The following is a 26794-nucleotide window of genomic DNA, read 5'->3' as shown; positions in this document are numbered from 1 at the left end:
GCCACTTTAACTAATCATATTAACATATACATTAAAAGAACATGCTAACATTATGGGAAATTAGCTTACAATCTTCTCCAGAGTGAGACAAGAAGATAGATACCAGTTTCCTCTATATGTGTTTAGTAGAAAGCTATCTGGCTGCACGTTAGCCTAGCTTAGCACAATGAATGGAAGTACACAGTACTGGTTATCCTTGGTTGTTGGCCAACTAAGAACTGTCCCAGAGTTTAAGCTAGGCTAATCAGTACCAGGGGTGTTGAAATGCTATATTTGTAAAAATCTGGGCAAATACACAATCGTGAGAGGCACAGAAACAGGTTTCCTGAAAGAAAAATGAAATAGCTGCTCATTTGGAAAGGTTATCATGTATTATTTTACTTCTGTTAGTGTACCAAATAAAATGGCACCAGTGAAGTTGTGTCACCTTGGGTGATATCGATATCTGGTCTGACCCATGGACTAACTGGCTTTGGTCTAGTTAGTTTCTTAGTAATAATGCCCTTCTAATTTAAGGTTCACAATCACCTCACACAATGAAATAGTATGGGTATATTATACATTTCCTGAATCTTTACAGTCCTGTGAGTATTCCAGTTTTTGTGTTTTGTGTCCCTGATATTCCTAGATGCCACAGGGCTAAAAGAAAGTATATAGTTTAGGCGAACATTGCAGAAAGATGTGTGTTATTGACGGGTTGAAGAGCTCAAGTGACCTCTATATTTGTGAGAAATATCCACAACAGGGCTTGAATGAAAGCTAAGAAGGTCCCCTTTAAAATGATACCAAAGACAATATTATAGAACATTGAAAAATGTCCTGACCATGAGGCTAAACCAGGATATGCACCAGCGTCTAAAATGCAATTTACTTTAGGGGGTGGTTAACTTCATGAGCTGATAACTGTGATACAGCTGCCACTCAGGAATGGTTATCATACCAAAATATCATCTACAGACATGGATCCTTTCAAAAATTATAAGTAAGTTTTGCCACCTTGAGTGTACCGAAATAGGAAATTTTGGGCTCTGGCCCATGGACTACTCCACCTGATCTTGGGGGAGGGGGGTTGCAATTTGATAGAAACAGTAGAAACTGCATTTTAAATTGCATTATAGCATTTATTCACTCTTTGGGGCAAAAATAAGAGCTTTCAGTTGTAACTTAGATATAGTTAACAAAACAGAATTCTTATGCAGTAACTTTCAGATATATGTAACAAAACAGAATACGTATTCAGTAACTTTCAGATATATGTAACAACACAGAATATGTATTCAGTAACTTTCAGATATATGTAACAACACAGAATATGTATTCAGTAACTTTCAGATATATGTAACAAAACAGAATATGTATTCAGTAACTTTCAGATATATGTAACAACACAGAATATGTATTCAGTAACTTTCAGATATATGTAACAAAACAGAATATGTATTCAGTAACTTTCAGATATATGTAACAAAACAGAACATGTATTCAGTAACTTTCAGATATATGTAACAAAACAGAACATGTATTCAGTAACTTTCAGATATATGTAACAAAACAGAATTCTTATGCAGTAACTTTCAGATATATGTAACAAAACAGAATTCTTATGCAGTAACTTTCAGATATATGTAACAACACAGAATATGTATTCAGTAACTTTCAGATATATGTAACAACACAGAATTCTTATGCAGTAACTTCCAGATATATGTAACAAAACAGAATAAGTATTCAGTAACTTTCAGATATATGTAACAACACAGAATATGTATTCAGTAACTTTCAGATATATGTAACAAAGCAGAATATGTATTCAGTAACTTTCAGATATATGTAACAAAGCAGAATATGTATTCAGTAACTTTCAGATATATGTAACAAAACAGAATATGTATTCAGTAACTTTCAGATATATGTAACAAAGCAGAATATGTATTCAGTAACTTTCAGATATATGTAACAACAGAATTTTTATGCAGTAACTTTTAACAATGCAAACGGGAGCAAGATCTCTTATTAAAATACAATAAATTACACTTGTGAAACAGATGTCATTAGAGAAAAAAGTCCTGTTACCCTTTATAGTTTAGGTAGATAAAGGTCTCAGTCACATTTGAGTAAAATAACCCTATTTCTATAAATGTCATAGGATCTTTTTTTTAAAAGATATTTTATTTTCACGGACCCCTTGCAATTACACCACGGACCACTAGGGGTCCGCGGACCCCCGGTTGAGAAACACTGTGTTCGGTGATCTGCGATGCGGAGGAGGGCGGGGGACCGGTGGAGGCTCTAAATGCATAACCAAAACCACGCGCTCTTGCCATCCCACAGATCATCTAAAGGGCGGAGCTGGACTAAGCGGCTCTTGTCTTGATCATGAAGAAAGAGCAGGATAAGCGGTTCGGGTAATGGATGGAGGCCTTTGCAGGTGGAGAACCTGAACTCCATAGGACACACTGGCATACAAATTCCCTGTGTTGTATGCAGAGCCTGCTGACCGCACAGGTGGGGGAAAAAAAGCAAAATATGAAATACCACCCACCCTTACTTGAAACTGTCAATCAAATATATACTCGTGAATATTAATGAGGACAAGACCACGCCCTCGCAGTGCTTGAGACAGTAGAAAACGGTTATGATGGAGGTATAAAAAACACAACACTAATCATCTACGAATAAAAGATTTTTATCATGCCGTGTGCAAAGTTGTTTGCTATGAAAAGTGAAATCTGAGTTCTGATTTCAGTCCAACTTTAAAATACATTGCTCAGTTTTGTACTAGCGTGACTCCCCTTCACTGTTTGAATGTTTTCCTACTTATCAGAAAGAAAAAAGGAGAATTCTAGACTAATTTGATGGGAACGTGTGTGAGACTGCCAAAACCGGCAGTGTGATGAAAATAGGAGCGTTATAAGAGAGTATGTGGATGAGGGAGGGAGGGAGGGAGGGAGGGAGGGACGCCTCGGGGACACCTGGACTTCACTAACTCTCCTGGAAACCCCCGCCTCGGCTTTGCCAAAATCGATTCCTGTTCCGAGAAACCTGGTCTGACCAACCAGTAACCCCCCCCCCCCCCGGCTCCACCAGCCGGCAAGCCCTCCAAAACCCGTCTTTTAATGGCCGCACTTCATGGCCTCGGCCGCTGTAGCACTAAAGTTGAAACAGGGCGTCCTTTACTGCCTATAAATGGCCTGAGGTCATCAGCCATTAACTAGGCTGTGATGAAATGACTGCAGGCCTTATTCAGCCCAGACGATAAAGCCCGAGTGTTTATGGCGACTACTTCACTCTCACTTGTGGCCCTGACAAGCTGATGTTAGGAAAACAGAAAATAAGAAATGAATGTTGAACTTTTCGGGGCTCTGAAGGGAGGGGGAAGTAAACTCCGGAAGTCTGAGTGAAGCTGCTGCTGTTAATGAACGTCAGCAAGGAAAGTTGACGAATTTGCAGAAGTGGCTTCAGATGACGTCACTCACACCTGACAAGGTATCCTGAGAATATTCATCATGTTTTGTACACGACGAATATTCTCAGATACTGCACATGCGCTTTTATCCTGAGTGTTAGATAGATACATACATATATAAAAACATACATACATACATACATACATACATACATACATACATACATACATACATACATACATACATACATACATACATACATACATAGATAGCTAGATAGCTAGATAGATAGCTAGATAGATAGCTAGATAGCTAGATAGATAGATAGATAGATATAGACAGACAGACAGACAGACAGACAGACAGACAGACAGACAGACAGACAGACAGACAGACAGATAGATAGATAGATAGATAGATAGATAGATAGATAGATAGATAGATAGATAGATAGATAGATAGATAGATAGATAGATACATACATACATACATACATACATACATACATACATACATACATACATACATACATACATACATACATAGATAGATAGATAGATAGATAGATAGATAGATAGATAGATAGATAGATAGATAGATATAGATAGATAGGTGGTGCTACAGACTGCTCTAATCGTTTGGCTGAAGTTCAGACTTCTCTAGCGGTGTAAGAAGTGAAGTACTGCGTGCTTGTGGAGAATGGTACTCTGTCCTAATACTTTGTGATTTAGCTGAGCTTAAATTCTCAGCGACTCCAAACAATTCTGGCCACAGGCAACATTTAACTCCAAACCCATGACAAGCGGTCTGCTTTACGACGTGTGATGGTTTCTATGTGCACCTCCACAGACAGCCGGCGACCTTCCCCTGTCCTCACCTCTCGCATGATTGACGCTGGACAGGCACATTACCTGCACATTAGCGTACGCAGCAGTTAGTGGTGTTTGACTTCAGCGGTTGTGGCTCATAATTTACAGGCAAGGAAAACAAAGTTAAAGCCAGCGGTCAGACGGCCCTCCAGGCCCAGAGACCGAGCCTGTGTTGTACAGCTGACTGCAGCTTACACATGTTAGACTAAACCGGTGCAGCGCCCCTTCCACACGGGCCTGCTCGGAACGCCCCTTCTACACGGGCCTGCTCGGAACGGGCCTTCCACACGGGCCTGCTCGGAACGGGCCTTCCACACGGGCCTGCTCGGAACGCCCCTTCTACACGGGCCTGCTCGGAACGGGCCTTCCACACGGGCCTGCTCGGAACGCCCCTTCTACACGGGCCTGCTCGGAACGGGCCTTCCACACGGGCCTGCTCGGAACGGGCCTTCCACACGGGCCTGCTCGGAACGGGCCTTCCACACGGGCCTGCTCGGAACGCCCCTTCCACATGGGCCTGCTCGGAACGGGCCTTCCACACAGGGCTGCTCGGAACAGGCCCAGTATTTGGCCTCTGCTATGGCTGCTAGCAGCTTTCTCCACAACTGCTCATCCAAACAAGTTCACACTGCACACTGCACTTCCTGTGGGTCCTCAGCAACACTGCACTTCCTGTGAGTCCTCAGCAACTCTGCACTTCCTGTGAGTCCTCAGCAACACTGCACTTCCTGTGGGTCCTCAGCAACACTGCACTTCCTGTGGGTCCTCAGCAACACTGCACTTCCTGTGGGTCCTCAGCAACACTGCACTTCCTGTGAGTCCTCAGCAACTCTGCACTTCCTGTGAGTCCTCAGCAACTCTGCACTTCCTGTGGGTCCTCAGCAACACTGCACTTCCTGTGAGTCCTCAGCAACACTGCACTTCCTGTGGGTCCTCAGCAACACTGCACTTCCTGTGAGTCCTCAGCAACACTGCACTTCCTGTGGGTCCTCAGCAATACTGCACTTCCTGTGGGTCCTCAGCAACACTGCACTTCCTGTGGGTCCTCAGCAACTCTGCACTTCCTGTGAGTCCTCAGCAACACTGCACTTCCTGTGAGTCCTCAGCAACACTGCACTTCCTGTGGGTCCTCAGCAACACTGCACTTCCTGTGGGTCCTCAGCAATACTGCACTTCCTGTGGGTCCTCAGCAATACTGCACTTCCTGTGGGTCCTCAGCAACACACCCGCCCAGTGTGAGGTCAATAAGATGAACAGTCGTTGAGAAAATCGGAAGGACAGACAGACTCCTTCCATTTTAGTTACATATCTATCCATCCATCCATCCATCCATCTATATATCCATTCATCTACCTATCCATCTATCTATATATCCATCTATCTATCCATTCATCTACCTATCCATCTATCTATATATCCATCTATCTATCCATTCATCCATCCATGTAGCCATCCATCCATCCATCCATCTATCTATCTATCTATCTATCTATCTATCTATCTATCTATCTATCTATCTATCTATCTATCTATCTATCTATCTATCTATCTATCTATCTATCTATCTATCTATCTATCTATCTATCTATCTATCTATCTATCTATCTATCTATCTATCTATCTATCTATCTATCTATCTATCTAACATCCATCCATCCATCTCTCTTTTATCTCTCTATCATCTCTTTTATCATTAATAGTACAATACTAGTACAATAATAGTACATTTGAGTACCCACAGTACATCCTGTTTGCAGTTGCTCCATGTATTTCTACTTTAAGTGGTTAGAAAGCATGTTAAACAAAATGGAGATGGATAGTAAAGTTTGCTGGCGAGGTAAAGCTCGTACAGTACACATTTCTTTTTTGTGTCTTCAACATGTGGCGCAGAACACAAAAGGCCTGATGATCCTGATGTTTCGGCTGACGTGTTGCATGCTTTGCACCTTGTCTTCTCATGTTCTGCAGACACTACCCCACCAAAACATGTTCTGCAGACTCCTCCACCTAAACATGTTCTGCAGACACTCCTCCACCAAAACATGTTCTGCAGACACTCCTCCACCAAAACATGTTCTGCAGACACTCCTCCACCAAAACATGTTCTGCAGACTCCTCCACCAAAACATGTTCTGCAGACACTCCTCCACCAAAAAATGTTCTGCAGACACTCCTCCACCAAAACATGTTCTGCAGACACTCCTCAACCAAAACATGTTCTGCAGACTCCTCCACCAAAACATGTTCTGCAGACACTCCTCCACCAAAACATGTTCTGCAGACACTCCTCCACCAAAACATGTTCTGCAGACACTCCTCCACCAAAACATGTTCTGCAGACACTCCTCCATCAAAACATGTTCTGCAGACTCCTCCACCAAAACATGTTCTGCAGACACTACCCCACCAAAACATGTTCTGCAGACACTCCTCCACCAAAACATGTTCTGCAGACTCCTCCACCAAAACATGTTCTGCAGACTCTCCTCCACCAAAACATGTTCTGCAGACACTCCTCCACCAAAACATGTTCTGCAGACACTCCTCCACCAAAACATGTTCTGCAGACTCCTCCACCAAAACATGTTCTGCAGACACTCCTCCACCAAAACATGTTCTGCAGACACTCCTCCACCAAAACATGTTCTGCAGACACTCCTCCACCAAAACATGTTCTGCAGACACTCCTCCACCAAAACATGTTCTGCAGACACTCCTCCATCAAAACATGTTCTGCAGACTCCTCCACCAAAACATGTTCTGCAGACACTCCTCCACCAAAACATGTTCTGCAGACACTCCTCCACCAAAACATGTTCTGCAGACTCCTCCACCAAGACATGTTCTGCAGACACTCCTCCACCAAAACATGTTCTGCAGACACTCCTCCACCAAAACATGTTCTGCAGACACTCCTCCACCAAAACATGTTCTGCAGACACTCCTCCACCAAAACATGTTCTGCAGACTCCTCCACCAAAAAACGACCCCATAGGTCGTTTGTACAAGCAGCTCATTACCACCTATAGATATGTTTTAAAGTTAAGCAATATGTAGCAGTCATGTAAATAATGACAATCTGGTGTCTCAGGTGCCTCGTCACCATATGACCTTTGACCTTCGTTTACAATCAAAATATGACGAGCCAAGAGATGAGGGAGTCCAAGAACTGTTTATACTCTTGTAAACTGTTGGTTTCTTCACAAATCGTCCCAAGATATGCTTTCTTACTTTCACATCTTCACTTTATATGAACAATAATAAAGTCCCAGTGTCTTCAAACGAGTCCTTCATAATTAGCAGCATTGCAGGGTAGCAACAAACCACCTATGAGGTCGTATGGGTTGGAGGACTTGTTGGTTCTGCACCATGTTTTGAAGACGTCTTCATGCATGTTCAGTAATGCAGGTAAGAAAATCCCAGAAGGTCGAATCAGTTCATGTGGACACAACGTTCACTGAGAGACACGTTTCATCAGTCACATGTGTTAGGTTAGATGTGGGTCCAGGTTGTGTCCAGATGAGCGGATTCAACCTTCTGGGATATTTTGAAGATGTTATTTTCTGTGTGAGCCTTGCTTCATCTTTAAACTCCGCTTTATACACTGAACATTTTGGGTCTTGGAGCTCCTCGTTCCCTCGCCGCACCTTTCAGACAGTGAAGTCAGAGTCCGGTTGTGTGAATAAGTCAACATGAACGTGTGTTAATGGCAGAACAAACCGCCTCTGGTGTTGGGACTTGTGTTGTACAGCTCATTCCTGTCAGATGGCCTTCTGACATAACGTCCTGCCGGGGAGAACGACGTCCCGCCACGGAGAAATGTGACTTCATTCATTCATCTGGGGAGCGCGGCGGTGAGACGGCTGGTGCTTGACGTTGTCATGGCAAAAGGTGACTGCATTCAAAGCAGCCAAACAAAAAGCTCTTTTGTCCTCCGGTCCACATCTGTCCGGACGCTCCGCCCCTTAATTACCAAGGTTAGTCTGTGGAATTGACAGCATAAATATTAAACTGTCAGAGTCTGTCTGAGGCCAACACGTTCCAGCATGACTCACTGACTGCTGAGTTATAGGAAAACAAGACTCCCTCTCTCTCTCTCTTTCTCCCCCTTCCTCTCTCTCCCTCTTTCCCTCTCTGTCCCCTCTCTCTCCGTCTCTCCCTCTTTCTCTTGCAGTCCATCTTTCTCTCCCTCTTTCTCTCTCTCTCTCTCCCTCCCTCTGTCTCTCTCTGTCTCTCCCTCTCCCTCTCTCTGTCCCTCTCTGCCCCCCCCCTCTCCTTCTCTCCCTTCTCTCTCTCTTGACTTGGGCTGGTCAGTGGAAAGAAAAAGCAAGTTAAGAAGGAAAGTTGACTGCCTACCAACACGGGGATCGTTGGTTTGAATCCCTGTGTTACCTCCTGCTTGGTCGGGCGTCCCTAAAGACACAATTGGCCGTGTCTGTGGGTGGGAAGCCGGATGTGGGTATGTGTCCTGGTCGCTGCACTAGCGCCTCCTCTGGTTGGTCAGGTGCCTATTCAGGGGGAGGGGGAACTGGGGGGAATAGCCTGATCCTCCCACGCGCTACGTCCCCCTGGTGAAACTCCTCACTGTCAGGTGAAAAGAAGCGGCTGGTGACTCCACATGTATGGGAGGAGGCATGTGGTAGTCTGCAGCCCTCCTGGATCAGCAGAGGGGGTGGAGCAGAGACCGGGACGGCTCGGAAGAGCGGGGTGATTGGCCAAGTACAATTGGGGAGGAAAAAAGGGGTGAAAAGTTAAAAAAAAACAAAAAGAAGAAGAAGGAAAGTTGACACCTTTACTGCTCATTGTGATTATTTCTATTTCTTTAAGCTGGTACGCACCATCTATCTATCTATCTGTCTATCTATCTATCTGTCTATCTGTCTATCTATCTGTCTATCTGTCTATCTATCTATCTATCTATCTGTCTATCTGTCTATCTGTCTGTCTATCTGTCTATCTGTCTGTCTATCTGTCTATCTGTCTATCTATCTGTCTATCTATCTGTCTATCTATCTATCTGTCTATCTGTCTATCTATCTGTCTATCTATCTATCTATCTATCTGTCTATCTGTCTATCTGTCTGTCTATCTGTCTATCTGTCTGTCTATCTGTCTATCTGTCTATCTATCTGTCTATCTATCTATCTATCTATCTATCTATCTATCTATCTATCTATCTATCTATCTATCTATCTATCTATCTATCTATCTATCTATCTGTCTGTCTGTCTGTCTGTCTGTCTGTCTGTCTGTCTGTCTGTCTGTCTGTCTGTCTGTCTATCTATCTATCTATCTATCTATCTATCTATCTATCTATCTATCTATCTATCTATCTATCTATCTATCTATCTATCTATCTGTCTATCTATCCATCCATCCATCAGAGGGGTCAGGTGTTAAAAAGGTAGTACTTCCAGCCTTTCAATCTGTCACCACCCCTCCCCCCTCCGCCACCATGTTGTTTAGGGTGAAACACAAAATGTTAACCTCAGCCTGAATAATCTCCCCACACAAAGCAGGCGGCTGGTGGCTGAGGGAATCTCTCAGCGCCGGGCTCCTCACAGGAGGGCCACGCTTAGTGTGGCTGTATTGACTTGCATGAAAGCTAAATAAACTCCGCTGACAAGACGGAGAGCTGTGCAAACACGAGATTAGAGGCCAGATGAAAGAAATGGAAAGCTGCTGCTGCAGTCAGTCAGCGGCGGCCGCTTCCGCTCAGCGGTCCCGGGCCTCCGCTGCCGGGGCCGGGCCTCCGCTGCCGGGCCCGGGCCTCGGCTCCCCGGCCTTGTCTCACCACAGAACCAGCCTCAGAAACGGCTGAACGGTCTAGGTGACGCGATCGCAGAGATTTGTTTTGTTATTGATGAATCTCACGATGCAGAGCAACACAACATCTCTGCAGCGCCGCTGCTGCTTTAACTGCTCAGCACCCGCTTCCTCCCTGTGGTCCTCCTCCTTCCTCCTCGTTGCATCACGCCTCTTATTGTCATCCTTTTTTTATATGGACCCCCCCCCTTTCTCCCCAATTGTATCCGGCAATTACCCCACTCTTCTGAGCCACCCCAGTCTCTGCTCCACCCTCTCTGCTGATCCGGGGAGGGCTGCAGACTACCACATGTCTCCTCCCATACATGTGGAGTCACCAGCCGCTTCTTTTCACCTGACAGGGAGGAGTTTCACCAGGGGGATGTACCCAGATAGCAAAACTACTGTGGCCCGGACCCGTCCCACACCCGACACTTCATCCGGTCCACATACCGCGTAGAATGATGGCACTTGGGCGGCCCGCTCCTGTTTGCCAGATCTGGGCCAGAACCAAGCCATAGCAATGTGCCACATATTTGCCAAAGATGGCCCATATGTGTTCTGTGATATTTGGGCCATATCCACCATTTACCACACGGGGCGCTGCAGGGTCACATCCAGACCACATGTTGCCCAGAGCACCGCAGCTTTACCAGAAAAGACCCACATGTGATTTGACATATCTGGGCCATATTTGCTATGATACATGTGGGCCACTTCAGGCTCACATCCATTTGGTCAGGACCAGAAGAAGACCACCAGTGCCGCATCACTGCCTGAAGAGGCCCACATCCGGATGCTGTCTGGGTGGTGCATGGGAGGATCATTCTATTCCCCCCCAGTTCCCCCTCCCCCCCGAACAGGCACCCGACCGCCCAGAGGAGGCGCTAGTACAGTGACCAGGACACATACCCACATCCGGCTTCCCACCTGCAGACACGGCCAATTGTGTCTGTAGGGATGCTGGACCAAGCCGGAGGTAACACGGGGGTTTGAACCGGCGATCCCTGTGTTGCTAGGTAACGGAACAGACCATGGACCACCCGGACGCTCCGTTGTCAGATTGTTTTGTTGTTCTCATTCTGATTTTGATTTCATGCTCTTTTACACTGCACACTGCCCTTGAGCTCAGCGACAAGGAATAAGCTGTAGTATTCCATGAGGACCGGTATCATCGTACTGCTCCACCCACGTGGGCACACTGGCAGCATCCAACCCCACCTGAGCAGTACCTTGTTAAACCCTGGTTGCGGAGATGAGGTAGCAAATTCCTTCAGATGTAATTGTGTTGTTTTTGCAACCGCCCCGACAACCATGTAGCTGCCAGACTCACACGAACCGTCGCCGTCAGGCGGCCTCGGTTGCTAAACAACCGAGCGTGGCATCCCGGGAGAGGAGCGGCCGCCCCGCGGTCTTCAGGACCCCTGGCTGTGCCGTGGGCTGGCCGTGCCTCGCCTGCAGAGAAGTGTGACAGAGAGAGCTGACAGCTCCGATGCCGGGCCCCGGGAAGGCGCTGTCACGGCGGCACAATGAAAACAGGCCCAGTGGCCCCCCGGCGCTGTCCACAACACCGAGACCCCCCGCCCCCCCCATCCCCCCGCACCATTAGAAAGAGCTCTCCAACAAAGAGGCACCCAACAAAAAAAGCCCGTGTTAAATTAGGCATTTAATTCAACATTCGGTCACAGGGGCAAAGCAATCGCAGGGGAACCCGTAAACCGTGTTAAAAGGGACCGGGAAGGACCGGAGTGCCGGCCTGCCCGCAGGATGACTCCTGGACCAGCGCTGAACATACTGACAACAACAACAACAACAACAACAACAACAACAACAACCCCTCAGCCCCTTCTTCACTTTACACCCACCCAGTCACACATCCAGCTGGATGAGCTGCACAACAGCCTGCTTTGTTGTTACACAAAATAGTCCTCACATAGTCTCTGTCCTGCACACACCTCCACCTGAACATCCTCCACCTGTACCTCCACCTCTCCACCTGTACATCCTCTATACCTCCACCTGTACCTCCACCTGAACCTCCACCTGTACCGCCACCTGAACCTCCACCTGTACATCCACCTGTACCTCCAACTGAACCTCCACCTGTACCTCTACCTGTACATCCACCTGTACAGCCACCTGTACATCCGCCTGAACCTCCACCTGTACGTCCACCTGTACGGAGGTGCAGGTGTGTGTGTGTATATGTTAATATGGACCAAGGTTATATTTTGAATGTAAAGCTTTAAACTGACTTTTTATTTCTTTATCTGCTTTTTTCTGATGTAAAGCTTCACATTCAGCTGCATCCCTGCCTGGATAGCAGGCAGGGATGAAGTGGCTTACTGTCAGTATTATGCTGTTACTACCATTCACACACATGCTGAATCCATCCATCCATCCATCCATCCATCCATCTATCTATCTATCTATCTATCTATCTATCTATCTATCTATCTATCTATCTATCTATCTATCTATCTATCTATCTATCTATCTATCTATCTATCTATCTATCTATCTATCTATCTATCTATCTATCTATCTAGTATCTATCTATCTATCTATCTATCTATCTATCTATCTATCTATCTATCTATCTATCTAGTATCTATCTATCTATCTATCTATCTATCTATCTATCTATCTATCTATCTATCTATCTATCTAGTATCTATCTATCTATCTATCTATCTATCTATCTATCTATCTATCTATCTATCTATCTATCTATCTATCTATCTATCTATCTATCCATCGTTCCATCTTCTGATAAGTAAAGTACAGGAAATGGGGAAATTCTCCATCTTTAATAATTCACAGACATGTCTGTGAGAGGAACGGGTGTAAAATAAAAGTATTAATAAAAGTATTCAGCTGAGGTCAGAGTACTTCACAGCTCAGGTCAGAGTACTTCACAGCTCAGGTCAGAGTACTTCACAGTACCCACTGCTGCCAAATGGTTTCCAGAATCCACATATGGAAAACACGGCACAGAAGTAAAACTGTCAGGAATTTCTCGAACCAGAAGCTCCTGACTTGTCCGGCGCCGTGTGCATGTAACCTTTCTGTGTAAAGTAAGATACACCTTTAAAACCTTCAGGAGGGCAACAGAAGCATCTGGAACAGGACGTTTATCAAGGACCGCTGTCGTGCTGGGAGGGTTAGACGCTACTCATAGCAAGACAAACATCTCTGCAGAGGCTCAAATGCTACAGTCCTGTGGTCCCGCCGGCCAGTTTGACGATCTGGACGGGAAAAGCCAACGCCGGCGTGTCCGGCCCACAGCCCACCACTATTACTGCTCCCCCTGCAGCAAGCGGCCATTCACTGCAGTATGACTGCAGCATCTCGAGCCAGTCACCGACCATTCCCTCACATGGACGACCAGCAGTCCACTAATCTGAACCCATGTCCAACACACACCGTAAAAATAACTGCAGCGGTACACCAAACCTGTCCAAGAACCAGACCTGCATGTGTGTTGAGGCGGTCCAGGCCCAACAGTAATACAATGAGGCGGTCCAGGCCCAACAGTAATACAATGAGGCGGTCCAGGCCCAACAGGGACTTCCTACAGGCCCATATGAACACTGTGAGACACCGGTCACTTAGAGCAAAGCCAAGTCAAGTCCACCACACATCACAACCTCTCTCCCCTTTGAAGCTGTATCATCCGTCCACCCATCCATCCGTCCACCCATCCATCCATACAGCTGTCCATCCATCCGCCCATCCATCCATCCGTCCATCCATACAGCTGTCCATCCACCCATCCATCCGTCCACCCATCCATCCACCCACCCATCCATCCATCCGTCCATCCATACATCCATACATCCATCCATCCATCCATCCATCCATCCATCCATCCATCCATCCATCCATCCATCCATCCACTCATCCACACGTCCATCCATCCGTCCATCAATCCATCCATCTATCTATCCATCCACACATCCATCCATCCGTCCGTCCGTCCGTCCATCTGCCCATCCATCCATCCATCGTCTACAATTCAGTGGGTGGGCTGGAGTCCCTCGTTCATGTCCTAGAATGCATTCGATGGAAAACAAAGAGACACCCTGGATGGGTCACCAGTCCATCACAGGAGAGAGACACACACACACACACACACACACACACACACACACACGCACATATGTACACGCACACCCCCCACACACATACAGACACACACACACACAATTCACAGCTATGGATATTTTTTAGACTACTGTCTATTGTTTGTGTACTATTGTGTATTTATTCAACTTCGCACCAACTGTGTGATTATTAGAAGGTTGTGATGACTGTTTTCAGGGCTTTATTCTTACATGTCAATACGGTTCAGTAGACGCCTCTGAATGTGTGTGTGTGTCTGTTACTGTATATGCTGCTGCTGTGCAATGGTTAAGGTAAGAGGTCAAGGGGTCGTGGTGGGGTTTCCCCCATTTGGATACAAAAGCATGTGTGGGTGAGCAGCAGAGGGGTACCATCCCAGAGGGGTATCATCCCAGAGGGGTATCATCCCAGAGGGGTACCATCCCAGAGGGGTATCATCCCAGAGGGGTACCATCCCAGAGGGGTACCATCCCAGAGGGGTATCATCCCAGAGGGGTATCATCCCAGAGGGGTACCATCCCAGAGGGGTACCATCCCAGAGGGGTATCATCCCAGAGGGGTACCATCCCAGAGGGGTACCATCCCAGAGGGGTACCATCCCAGAGGGGTATCATCCCAGAGGGGTACCATCCCAGAGGGGTACCATCCCAGAGGGGTACCATCCCTGCACACCAACGTTTTAGAAGCTTATCAACATGAATACAGCAGCATGTAAACACTCACCACATACTGACACACCACGAGCCGCCAAGGCACACACTTATTCATCCCCCATAGGCCAGTCCAGAGGCCAGTCCGGAGGCCAGTCCGGAGGCCAGTCCGGGGCCAGCCCGGAGGCCAGTCCGGAGGCCAGTCCGGGGCCAGTCCGGAGGCCAGTCCGGGGCCAGCCCGGAGGCCAGTCCGGGGCCAGTCCAGAGGCCAGTACGGAGGCCAGTCCGGGGCCAGCCCGGAGGCCAGTCCGGAGGCCAGTCCGGGGCCAGTCCGGAGGCCAGTCCGGGGCCAGCCCGGAGGCCAGTCCGGGGCCAGTCCAGAGGCCAGTCCGGAGGCCAGTCCGGAGGCCAGTCTGGAGGTCAGTCCGGGGCCTGTCTGGAGGCCAGTCTGGAGGTCAGTCCGGGGCCAGTCTGGAGGCCAGTCCGGAGGTCAGTCTGGAGGCCAGTCTGGAGGTCAGTCCGGGGCCAGTCTGGAGGCCAGTCTGGAGGTCAGTCCGGGGCCAGTCTGGAGGCCAGTCCGGAGGTCAGTCTGGAGGCCAGTCTGGAGGTCAGTCCGGGGCGTGTCTGGAGGCCAGTCCGGAGGTCAGTCCGGGGCCTGTCTGGAGGCCAGTCCGGAGGCCAGTCCGGAGGTCAGTCCGGAGGCCAGTCCGGAGGTCAGTCCGGGGCCTGTCTGGAGGCCAGTCTGGAGGTCAGTCCGGGGCCTGTCTGGAGGCAAGTTAAGAGGCCAGTCTGGAGGCCAGTCCGGAGGCAAGTTCGGAGGCCAGTCCGGAGGCCAGTCCGGAGGTCAGTCTGGAGGCAAGTTAAGAGGCCAGTCCAGAGGCCAGTCCGGAGGCCAGTCTGGAGGTCAGTCCGGGGCCTGTCCGGAGGCAAGTTCAGAAGCCAGTCCGGAGGCCAGTCCGGAGGCCAGGTGGGATGATGGGTCTCAGATGAGCACTTCGTTCATCTGAGGTCATCTGGCACCAGCTTCTGTGACTCCTGCCCACCCTGCCCCGCACAAAAAAAACCTCTCCATTTGCAGTTTTTGGCGTTGCATGATTTAATTATAAGAAGCAGATTCGGAGGTGAAGCAGGAGGGCGGGGGGGCGGGGAGTGGAGGAATGGAGGGGGAGGAGGCGCTGCTCTCCTCGGGCTTGCAGGGGAGGGGAGAGGATAATTACAGGGAGGGCAACCCTTGTCAGAGTCGGAGGAATTCACTCTGATTTATTCAAGAGTGAAAGGAGTCCTTGTAAGCCCTAAATAAATTTTAATTGCGGTAAGCTGTCTAACATAGCACACATACACAAATACCCCCCCCCAAACGCACACACACACAACTACCCCCACACACACACGCACACACACACAACTACCCCCCCCACACACACACACAACCCCCTTAAGCTGGGTACTTTGATTAGATGACAAAAACAGGACTGAAAAGGGGGGGTGTTGAGGAGCGATGGAGTGTGTGTGTGTGTGTGTGTGTGTGTGTGTGTGTGTGTGTGTGAGTGTGTGTGTGTGTGTGTGTGTGTGTGTGTGTGTGTGTGTGTGTCCTCTGTAGTCACATAAACCCTTCACTGAAATGTTGGGAAGGTCCATTACAATGTAAAAAAAAACCAAGAAAAAAAAACAACATTAAAAATGACTCACAACACGTGACGCCAGCTCCGCCGGTTCCACCGGGTGAGGCGGCTCCGCTGGGTGAGGTGTGACGCCGGCTCCTCCGGGTGAGGCGGCTCCGCTGGGTGAGGTGTGACGCTGGCTCCTCCGGGTGAGGCGGCTCCTCTGGGTGAGGCGGCTCCTCTGGGTGAGGCGGCTCCTCTGGGTGAGGCATGACGTCGGCTCTTCCGGGTGAGGTGTGACGCCGGCTCCTCCGGGTGAGGCGGCTCCTCTGGGTGAGCCGGCTCCTCTGGGTGAGGCGGCTCCTCTGGGTGAGGCATGACGCCGGCTCTTCCGGGTGAGGTGTGACGCCGGCTCCTGCGGGTGAGGCGGCTCCTCTGGGTGAGCCGGCTCCTCTGGGTGAGGCGGCTCCTCTGGGTGAGGCATGACGCCGGCTCTTCCGGGTGAGGTAGCTCCGCTGGGTGAGGTGTGACGCCGGCTCCTCTGGGTGAGGCGGCTCCTCTGGGTGAGCCGGCTCCTCTGGGTGAGGCGGCTCCTCTGGGTGAGGCATGACGCCGGCTCCTCTGGGTGAGGCAGCTCCGCTGGGTGAGGTGTGACGCCGGCTCCTCCGGGTGAGGTGTGACGCCGGCTCCGTCGGGTGAGGCGTGATGCCGACTCCTCTGGGTGAGGCGTGACGCCGGCTCTTCCGGGTGAGGCAGCTCCGCTGGGTGAGGTGTGACGCCGGCTCCTCCGGGTGAGGCAGCTCCGCTGGGTGAGGTGTGACGCCGGCTCCTCCGGGTGAGGCGTGATGCTGACTCCTCTGGGTGAGGCGTGACGCCGGCTCTTCCGGGTGAGGCAGCTCCGCTGGGTGAGGTGTGACGCCGGCTCCTCCGGGTGAGGCGTGATGCCGACTCCTCTGGGTGAGGCGTGACGCCGGCTCTTCCGGGTGAGGCAGCTCCTCTGGGTGAGGTGTGACGCCGGCTCTTCCGGGTGAGGTGTGACGCCGGCTCCTCCGGGTGAGGCGGCTCCTCTGGGTGAGGCATGACGCCGGCTCTTCCGGGTGAGGTGTGACGCCGGCTCTTCCGGGTGAGGTGTGACGCCGGCTCTTCCGGGTGAGGTGTGACGCCGGCTCCTCCGGGTGAGGCGGCTCCTCTGGGTGAGGCATGACGCCGGCTCTTCCGGGTGAGGTGTGACGCCGGCTCTTCCGGGTGAGGTGTGACGCCGGCTCTTCCGGGTGAGGTGTGACGCCGGCTCCTCCGGGTGAGGCGGCTCCTCTGGGTGAGGCATGACGCCGGCTCCTCCGGGTGAGGCGGCTCCTCTGGGTGAGGCATGACGCCGGCTCCTCCGGGTGAGGCGGCTCCTCTGGGTGAGGCATGACGCCGGCTCTTCCGGGTGAGGTGTGACGCCGGCTCCTCCGGGTGAGGCAGCTCCTCTGGGTGAGGCATGACGCCGGCTCCTCCGGGTGAGGCGGCTCCGCTGGGTGAGGTGTGACGCCGGCTCCTCCGGGTGAGGCGTGATGCCGACTCCTCTGGGTGGGGTGTGAAGCCAGCTCTTCCAGGTGAGGTGTGACGCCGGCTCCTGTGGGTGAGGCGGCTCCGCCGGGTGGGGCCTGACGCCGGGTCCGCCGGGTGGGGTGTGAAGCCAGCTCCGTCGGGTGAGGCGTGATCCCATGACAACATGACGTCTGTTGTCATGAGCAGGTCGACATTTTTTTCATGAAGTGGCGCCCCATCACCAAGGCAACCCTTCTCTGGGGGCTGCCTCCAAGCGGTTGGTAACTTTATCAGCTCTGTCTCCGTCAGTGCTCGTCTCTTTGATCTCCGTCAGTGCTCGTCTCTTTGATCTCCGTCAGTGCTCGTCTCTTTGTTCTCCGTCAGTGCTCGTCTCTTTGATCTCCGTCAGTGCTCGTCTCTTTGATCTCCGTCAGTGCTCGTCTCTTTGTTCTCCGTCAGTGCTCGTCTCTTTGTTCTCCGTCAGTGCTCGTCTCTTTGTTCTCCGTCAGTGCTCGTCTGTTTGTTCTCCGTCAGTGCTCGTCTCTTTGTTCTCCGTCAGTGCTCGTCTCTTTGTTCTCCATCAGTGCTCGTCTCTTTGTTCTCCATCAGTGCTCGTCTGTTTGTTCTCCGTCAGTGCTCGTCTCTTTGTTCTCCGTCAGTGCTCGTCTCCAGAGACTGTGTGGTTTTGCATGTGTGCATGTGTGCATGTGTGTATGTGTGCATGTGTGTGTGTGTATGTGTGCATGTGTGCATGTGTGTATGTGTGTATGTGTGTATGTGTGCATGTGTGTATGTGTGCATGTGTGCATGTGTGTATGTGTGTATGTGTGCATGTGTGCATGTGTGTATGTGTGTATGTGTGCATGTGTGTATGTGTGTATGTGTGTATATGTGTGCATGTGTGCATGTGTGTATGTGTGTATGTGTGTATGTGTGTATGTGTGTATATGTGTGCATGTGTGCATGTGTGTATGTGTGCATGTGTGTATGTGTGTATGTGTGCATGTGTGCATGTGTGCATGTGTGTATGTGTGCATGTGTGTATGTGTGTATGTGTGTATGTGTGCATGTATGCATGTGTGCATGTGTGTATGTGTGCATGTGTGTATGTGTGCATGTGTGTATGTGTGTATGTGTGTATGTATGTGTGTGTTCAGCAAATATGATTGCTGTATTTCCCCGACTACCAGTTGCAGCAGAGTACAGGTCGCATCCAGCAAAAGAAAAGAACCGTGTTGCTGTGAGGAAAACAACGAGTGAGTTGCTCCGGTGTGTAACGTCCTGTCCCCACAGGCCCAGCGCCGCCTGGGGACCTCCAGTCATTTGTAATACTTGCGGAGGTCTGTCGTCTTAATCGGCCATGTCCGTCACTTGTAAAGTAAAAACTCCAGCGCAAATTACCCACCATATTTTGGCAAACACGGAAGTCATCTGATAATATTAGTCCCGTGCGAATCGGCATCTCAGAAATTTGGGGTCGTTCTGCCTGTTTCCCGGTTTAGAATTATGGAAGCTGTGGTAGAAATTATTAATGAAAGTTTTGACAGCATTCAGGAGGCTCATCTCACGACACAGCATGGACACCCATCTGCAGAAACAGCAAGCTCAAATCCACCATCCATCCACCATCCACCCATCCACCCATCCATCCATCCATCCATCCATCCATCCATCCATCCATCCATCCATCCATCCATCCTTCCATCCATCCATCCATCCATCCATCCATCCATCCATCCATCCATCCATCCATCCATCCATCCATCCACCCATCCATCCACCCATCCATCCACCCATCCATCCATTCTCCAAACCGCTTATCCTGCTCTCAGGGTCGCGGGATGCTGGAGCCTATCCCAGCAGTCATTGGGTGGCAGGCGGGGAGACACCCTGGACAGGCCGCCAGGCCACCACAGGGCCTCATCAGGTTCAAGAGTGTGATAATGTAACTGTAAACCACTTGTCTTTATGGTTGACATGTGCTGTATGAGTACACCGGCCTTACCTAATGTGAGGCCAATCTCCAGAAGAGCCAAATCTCTGCAATGAGAGTGAAGGCTGAGGTGGGATCCCGGCTGAGGTGGGATCCCGGCCCCTCGGGCACTGGGTGCACCAGCGGCCGTCTCACCCGCACCGTCGGGGAGGTGGCGGCGTGAGCACATATGCAGTAGGACCCAAAAGATGGTGAACTATGCCTGGACAGGCGTGACGCCTGCGGAAGATTTCAGAAGTGGATGTTCAGCGGAGTCTTGACGATGTCAGTCATATCCAGGGTGATAATGTCAGTAAATTCGAGTAAAATACAGACTTTGCTGATCCCGAGCAAACGTGCCACACGAAACCCAGACGTGGAGGGGTAATGTCTAAACCCCACGAGGCCCCCAGGCAATAGCAGTCCCATGCCAATAGGGCTTCAGTCGCATTTATATGGCGCCTTACTCCTAGCTGTTGTCAGACTACTCTCTGCTGCAAACTAGCCCCGTGAACCAAGTGGTGTGCAGGGGGACTAGGGTTGCTCATCAGGATCAAACTTGCACACAGACGTCAGGACACGTAGCCTGGCTTTCATATTTTCAAAATAAATATTCTGCATCTGTTGGTTGAAACAGGGAATGAAGCTAGCGCCTGCCAAATACAGGGTAGCGTTACATGTCTGGCAGGTCCAAACTCCAGGCCCCAGCCGGTCCCCATGGCAGACTGGCCTTTCTCCCACTGGGCACATTCTTCACAACGGCGCTTTAGTCAAGCATACTCGGGGATAGTCCGACTGTAGAACAGGAGAACACGTGGTGTAAACAAAGCTAGCAAACTGGTGGACGTCACAGGAACTTACCTGGTGCTCAGACCTGATGAGTCGCGGCTCTTCTTCTATGGTGGCCTCTCGAACCCGGAACAAGTGCTGGGTGAGGCTGATCCCGCCTTGGCTTCTCCTCTGCAGAGGGAAACCAGCAAACATCAAGAGGTTGAGGTTGTTGTTGTTTTAAGTTGAAGTTCTTGAGCCAGTTTCTTTTTGCCTCGCCATCTTGTGGTAGGTGAAGGGCAGCGTACCACCGCCGACGGGAAGTCTGGTTTAGTTTCGGGCTTACGATCGAAGCGCTCCCGTTTAGCTCACTCGTTAGCTTACGTACAACCACGAGCAGCACGCGTCGTCGTCCCCGAGCTCCGTAAGGACCGTTTACACGCAGCTTAGCAGCTCTTACCCACACGAGCAGCAACAGCTAACGCGTCCTCAGCCAACTCTGCCGCCGGGCCGGGATACTGCTTCTGCCGAACACCGGAAGTATTACCTATAATCGTTTCCCCAGTAACCCCCCCCCCCCAGAAACTCGTTGACGGTATTTTCAATTGAGTCACAAGATTAAACAGTGACATCTAGTGGCCTTAGTTGAAATGCAATGTGTTCGTCCGACAACATTGCATTGTATAAATTGCTTTGGAATATAAGTCGCAGGACGAGCCGCACGAGTAGAAAAGAAGAAGAAAAGAAGAAGCACCTTCCAGTCTGGGAAACACGGTATGTGTGTCTGTGCAGAAGGGCAGGTGCTCAAATTTAAAAAGGGTCACGTGGATCAACGGGTTAGCAGCTTAACTGCAGCAACCAATATTGAAAGAGAATATAAAACGGAATCGTATAACAGACCACTCCGTACTTTATGATCACACCTTAGAAGAGTTTGGCATTTCTTGAAATGTACCCTTGTCATTGTTACCTGAAGACGACCCAGTACAGCTTTCGGGCTGTTGGAGGACGTGATCAGCTGGTGAACCTGGACATCGCTGTTTCTTGTCCGTGTCTGCTGGGACTGCAAACAGACAAGAACGCATACCAGGAAGCACGGCTGTGCACACAGCAGTCCCACGCATGTGCTGGGAATGTGTAAGGCTGTCAGTTATGAAGCTGTACTGCACATGTAATATATGATGAAGCAAATACAAAACAATAGTATGTTTTAGCTGTAGCTTATTATGGGAATAGACAAAAAACAAAATACGAATAACAAACAACACTCTCTGGTTTCTGATCTACAGCTTGCTAGTATTCTCATCTGACATGCTCTGGTTTCTCGTCTCACGCTTACTGGTTTCGTACCTAAAGCTCTCTTATTTCTCATTGCTGGCGTCTCAGCTGTCTCACCAGATCTCTCCTGTGGGCCAGCTTTGGGTCCACGGTGTCCTGCAGTCAGTCCTGTCCCCATGCTTGCTTTCCTACATAGACACACAGGGAGAGAGAGCATGTTATCATGACTACTAAGGGTATCGTTCCATCCATCCATCCATCATCCAAACCGCTGATCCCGCTCACAGGGTCACGGGGATTCTGGAGCCTATCCCAGCAGCCATTGGGCAGCAGGCGGGGAGACCCCCTGGACAAGCCACCAGTTCATCACAGGGCCCCCCCCCCCCCACACACACACACACACACACACACCTAGGGACAATGTAGTACGGCCGAGTCACCTGACCTACATGTCTTTGGACTGTGGGAGGGAACCGGAGCCCCCGGAGGAAACCCACACAGACACAGGGAGAACATGCAAACTCCACACAGAGGACGACCCCGAATGACCCACCAAGGTTAGACCACCCCGGGGCTTGAACTCAGGACCTCCTTGCTGTGAGGTGACCACGCTAACCACTGTGCGACCATGCCGCCCCTAAGGGTATATAGTATTGTGGAATAATGTGAAATAGAATCTTTGGTGCCCACTTAAAACAGCCACACACGCAATGTTGTTGTGTTACTGTATGATTCTCAATACATGCATAACAGAGCACACACACACACACACACACACACACACACACACACACACACACTCTCTCTCTCTCGCTTCTCCCTCTCTCTCTCTCCTGTAGGTCCTCTCCTCCTCCCGGTCTATGACGTCATTGTGGTTGATTGGAACATCTTTCTCAATTGCCAATAAAAGAAGTTCTAACAACGTCTCTTCTTTGCAAAGGCTGAAAAGTTTGGTTTTCACCAGCTTTTCTTTGTTTTGAGAAAGAACGTTCCACAGTTCCCGGGACACTGGAAGCATGCCATATACCTTAAGCAGCTCAAACATGCGAGGGAAAACCAAATGTGCATTGTTTTCTTTGACCACTGAAAGTATAGATGTCATACTGACTGGTGGAGGGCATGAGTATGAGATATGAGAGACCTGAAATTCTGTCTGCAGTTGGCCCTCTTTTTCGACGTTATAGAATTTGCAGAGCTCCTTTGTAGCTTGGAGTGCCTCAGTTGGAATTCTTGCTGCTTTCCAGTTGTCTGAGACTGTCTGGCAATGGAAGGCATTCACAATTTCCCATGTGGAATTATCATCTCAATTAGCATCTCTGAAGTTCTTGTGCCATTGTGTGCAAAAAAAAAACTTTAGCTTGGTAGTACTCTTGCAAAGTTGGTTAGCAGTAGCTAATGTCACATTGAACTTGAACTTTGTTGGCACTTTTCTCCCCCTAGCTTGCACAGGGACTTCAGATGCGGGGTTCAGGTCCACTGATGCTGCCTTCTCTGTTGCCCATTTGAAAATTTCCTCAAACTCTTCCTCTGTTCTGCTGTGGGCCAGCCTCTGCAAAACTTCATCAACAACTTTGTAGGCTGCTGCTGGGTCAATGTCTTTCTGCAATTGCAGTTAACTTGAAGATTGGACAGGCGATCTCCAGACACAGGAACTCAAAATTGATGCTCTTGAAAAGAATCATTGCGTCACACATTGAGGAGTCTGGGGGATCTTGCTGGGTCATTTTCTCAAGGAACTGCATGACTGCTGGGAGGACCTTCCTCTGCGCCTTGAGGGCAGGTTCTCTGCAGGCCCAACGACTGTACGACAGCTTCTTCAGCTCCAGTGCATGCAGATCTGGGTGAACTCTCTTTTGTGTTTCAATAAAGGCAGTGTCGTTTTGATGAGTTGGCCAAAAAAGTCAAGTCGAGTCAAGCCAATTTCATTTGTATAGCCCAATACACAAACTAAAAATTTGCCTCAGGGGGCTTTACAGCAACACAACATCCAGTCCTTAAACCCTCGCATCAGATAAGGAACAACTTCCTAAAAAACCTTTAACGAGGAGAAACATAGGAAGAGACCTCAGGGAGAGCAACAGAGGAGGATCTCTCTCCCAAGACAGACACACATGCAATGGATGTTGTGTGTACGGAATAAAACGCAATTTACAGAATACAACATTGAAAGATGATAACAGAATGATAATGGAATTATAGAATATATGAAGAATATGATGAGGAGGATGCCAAGCAGCGTCCAGATGCCACCTGAACAGTCTAGGTGTAGGGAGTGGTGAGGGTTGGGGATGGAGATGTTGTAGGAAGTGGTGAGGGATGGGGATGGAGATGGAGATGTTGCAGGGGTGGTGAGGGTTGGGGATGGAGATGTTGCAGGGGGTGGTGAGGGTTGGGGATGGAGATGGAGATGTTGCAGGGGGTGGTGAGGGTTGGGGATGGAGATGTTGTAGGAGTGGTGAGGGTTGGGGATGGAGATGTTGTAGGGGTGGTGAGGGTTGGGAATGGAGATGTTGCAGGGGTGGTGAGGGTTGGGGATGGAGATGTTGCAGGGGTGGTGAGGGTTGGGGATGGAGATGTTGTAGGGGGTGGTGAGGGTTGAGGATGGAGATGTTGTAGGAAGTGGTGAGGGTTGGGGATGGAGATGTTGTAGGGGTGGTGAGGGTTGGGAATGGAGATGTTGCAGGGGGTGGTGAGGGTTGGGGATGGAGATGTTGCAGGGGTGGTGAGGGTTGGGGATGGAGATGTTGTAGGGGGTGGTGAGGGTTGGGGATGGAGATGTTGCAGGGGTGGTGAGGGTTGGGGATGGAGATGTTGCAGGGGTGGTGAGGGTTGGGGATGGCGATGTTGCAGGGGTGGTGAGGGTTGGGGATGGAGATGTTGCAGGGGGTGGTGAGGGTTGGGGATGGAGATGTTGCAGGGGTGGTGAGGGTTGGGGATGGAGATGTTACAGGGGTGGTGAGGGTTGGGGATGGAGATGCTGCCCACTATTTTTTATTTACTTACTCATTTTGTCACATCATGTCTGAGTTGTTGTGTTTTGTGTTGTATATGAAAATGTAATAAATATGTTCTAAAAAAATATTGTAACAAAAACGATATGGAATGTAACTGTTAAATTTTAACTTATAGTTTAACTGTTAGTAACTACATTTTAACTTGTAGTTTAACTGTTAGTAACTGTTAAATTTTAACTTATAGTTCAACTATTAGTAACTGTTAAATTTTAACTTGTAGTTTAACTATTAGTAACTGTTACATTTTAACTTATAGTTTAACTGTTAGTAACTGTTAAACTTTAACTTGTAGTTTAACTATTAGTACCTGTTAAATTTTAACTCATAGTTTAACTGTAAGTAACTGTTAAATTTTATCTTGTAGTTTAACTATTAGTAACTGTTAAATTTGTACTTGTAGTTTAACTATTAGTAACAGTTAAATTTTAACTTATAGTTTACCTGTTAGTAACTGTTAAATTTTAACTTGTAGTTTAACTGTTAGTAACTGTTAAATTTTAAGTTATAGTTTACCTGTTAGTAACTGTTAAATTTTAACTTGTAGTTTAACTATTAGTAACAGTTAAATTTGAACTTATAGTTTAACTGTTAGTAACTGGCAAATTTTAACTTGTAGTTTAACTGTTGGTAACCGTAAAATTTTTAACTATTAGTAACTGTTAAATTTTAACTTATGGTTTAACTGTTAGTAACTTAAATTTGAACTTATAGTTTAACTATTAGTAAAAGATTTTAACTTGTAGTTTAACTATTAGTAACAGTTAAATTTTAACTTATAGTTTACCTGTTAGTAACTGTTAAATTTTAACTTGTAGTTTAACTGTTAGTAACTGTTAAATTTTAAGTTATAGTTTACCTGTTAGTAACTGTTAAATTTTAACTTGTAGTTTAACTATTAGTAACAGTTAAATTTGAACTTATAGTTTAACTGTTAGTAACTGGCAAATTTTAACTTGTAGTTTAACTGTTGGTAACCGTAAAATTTTTAACTATTAGTAACTGTTAAATTTTAACTTATGGTTTAACTGTTAGTAACTTAAATTTGAACTTATAGCTTAACTATTTGTAAAAGATTTTAACTTGTAGTTTAACTATTACTAACAGTTAAATTTTAACTAATAGTTTAACTGTTAGTAACTGTTAAATTTTAACTTGTAGCAGTTAAATTTGAACTATTAGTAAGTTAAATTTGAACTGTTAGTAACTGATAATTTTTAACTTGTAGTTTAACTGTTGGTAACAGTTGACTTTTTAACTATTAGTAACTGTTAAATTTTAACTTATTGTTTAACTGTTAGTAACTGTTAAATTTTAACTTGCAGTTTAAATGTTAGTAACTGTTAATTTTTAACTTATAGTTTAACTATTAGTAACTGTTAAATTATAACTTGTAGTTTAACTGTTAGTAACTGTTAAATTTTAACTTGTAGTTTAACTGTTGGTAACAGTTGAATTTTTAACTATTAGTAACTGTTAAATTTTAACTTATCGTTTAACTGTTAGTAACTGTTAAATTTTAACTTGTAGTTTAACTATTAGTAACAGTTAATTTTGAACTTATAGTTTAACTGTTAATAACTAAATTTTAACTTGTAGTTTAACTGTTAGTAACTGTTAAATTTTAACTTATAATTCAACTATTAGTAACTGTTTAATTTTAACTTACAGTTTAACTGTTAATAACTGTTAAAATTTAACTTGTTGTTTAACTATTAGTAACTGTTAAATTTTAACTGTTAGTAACTGTTACATTTTAACATATAGTTTAACTATTA

The 26794-nt window shown here is 47.8% G+C and overlaps 1 long non-coding RNA gene across 1 annotated transcript in view; it reads right to left on the bottom strand.

The window, feature by feature from the left end:
- Nucleotides 1-22036: 22036 nt before the first annotated feature.
- The window catches only part of LOC130119143 (uncharacterized), a 45766-nt gene continuing 41008 nt past the window's right edge, over nucleotides 22037-26794 (bottom strand). Inside the window, exon 3 of the long non-coding RNA XR_008810827.1 lies at nucleotides 22037-22193. This is a non-coding gene — a long non-coding RNA (uncharacterized LOC130119143). The remainder of the gene's footprint in view (nucleotides 22194-26794) is intronic.

This window comes from Lampris incognitus, chromosome 1 (genome assembly GCF_029633865.1).
Source record: "Lampris incognitus isolate fLamInc1 chromosome 1, fLamInc1.hap2, whole genome shotgun sequence".
Lineage (NCBI taxonomy): Eukaryota > Metazoa > Chordata > Actinopteri > Lampriformes > Lampridae > Lampris > Lampris incognitus.
This window is presented reverse-complemented; position numbering and strand designations above follow the sequence as displayed.